Genomic DNA, 1,782 nt, shown 5'->3' on the forward strand with positions numbered 1-1,782 from the left:
TTCCTCCTCTTCCCTTTTCCCAATCATCTGCTTCCTTCCCACTTCCTCTTCTCATCCCGTATCTCTTTCCCGTCTCTCCTTCCCTTCTCACGCACCCCCTTTTTATTGTCTAATTTTCCCTTTCTTATCACCTCTCCCGGTTTCATTACCATCTCCCTTTCCCTCCCCCCCCCCCTAACATCCTACCTTCCCCTCCCATCCTTACCCCCCCCCTTCCTCTCCCATCATTCTCTCCCTACCCTACCTTCCAACCACCCTTCCCCTCTTCCCTCTCCTCTATTTCCCTTCCACTTCCTTTCCCATCCCCTGCCATCCTACCTTCCCCTCCCTTCCCTCTCCGCCCCCTACCACCTCCCCCCTTTCCTCCCTTTTCTCCACCCCCTTACCTTACCCTCCCTTCGCTTTCCACCCCCTACCACCTGCACGCCATCCTTCCCCTTCCCTTTCCCTCCTTTTCCTCCACCCCCTTACCTTCCTTCCTTCTCCCTCCCTTCCCTCTCCCCTCCCATCCTATCTTCCCCTCCCTTCCCTCTCCACACCCTCCCATCCTACCTTCCCCTCCCTTCCCTCTCCACCCCTTACCATCCCCTTCCCCATCCTTCTCCCTCCCTTTCCCTCCCCTCCCCCCCTATCCTCCCTCCTCCCTCCCTGCAAAAAAGCGTCGACACGGCAGAGACCCGGACTCCCATAACACATTAGCAACAATGGTCACTAATTGCAGCTTGCCTTTGGGTGCGTCCAGATCAATGGCCAGTCCACAGACCTCTTGTGTTCGATTAACTCTCAGTAGAAACTCGCTGGACCCTTCTGTTCTGGCGAATTGGAGGAGGTTTTAGCTTAATTGTGTATTTTCTCTATTTGCATTTTGTCCTGGTCGTCGACTTGATTTCTTATTGAATTTATCTTGTTTTATGTTATTCTCTTTTATTTTATTTGTTTATATTTTTGTTGTTGTTTTTTAGAAATTGTTTTGGGGGATTTGATTTTTTTTATTATTATTTTTCTTTATATGGGGCGAGAGTATTTTTTATTACTATTTAATACTACATCTTACATTTTAAATTGATTGACTTGCAGTATATTTGCATATATATATGCATATGTATATATGTATATATATATATATATATATATATATATATATATATTATATAATATATATATATATATATATATATATATTATATATATATATATATATTATATATATATATATATTATGTGTGTGTGTGTGTGTGTGTGTGTGTGTGTGTGTGTGTGTGTGTGTGTGTGTGTGTGTGCATATTTTCACTTATATTTATTTACCTAACCCTAATATCCTAACCTCCCATGTGCATAAACCACTATACATTTGTGCGGGAAAGGAAGAACAATAACAGTTAAAAAAATGAATAAACAATTAATTAAAACCGCATTGCCTCCCGGCTGGCCATGACTGTCGAGGCCGACCATTTCCCCCGAACCAGTTCCGGGCAAGTTGATTCGTAAACAAATGAACCAACTTCAGTCACGACGCCCAAGCTGAACAGACCACTGCAGCGCCTGTTTCCTTTGGGAGGAGGCTGTGGAGGCGAGTGTAATGTCTTTGGTGAAATTCGGTATCTGGAAATGTATGCTTTTTATGTATGTGCATATATATGTATGTGTGTGTGTGTTTATATATAAAATAATATAAAATATATATATATATATATATATATATATATATATATATATATATATATGTGGTGGTGTGTATATATATATATATATATAGATATATATATTATATATATATATATA

The sequence above is a fragment of the Penaeus monodon genome, chromosome 7 (genome assembly GCF_015228065.2).
Source record: "Penaeus monodon isolate SGIC_2016 chromosome 7, NSTDA_Pmon_1, whole genome shotgun sequence".
Classification (NCBI taxonomy): domain Eukaryota; kingdom Metazoa; phylum Arthropoda; class Malacostraca; order Decapoda; family Penaeidae; genus Penaeus; species Penaeus monodon.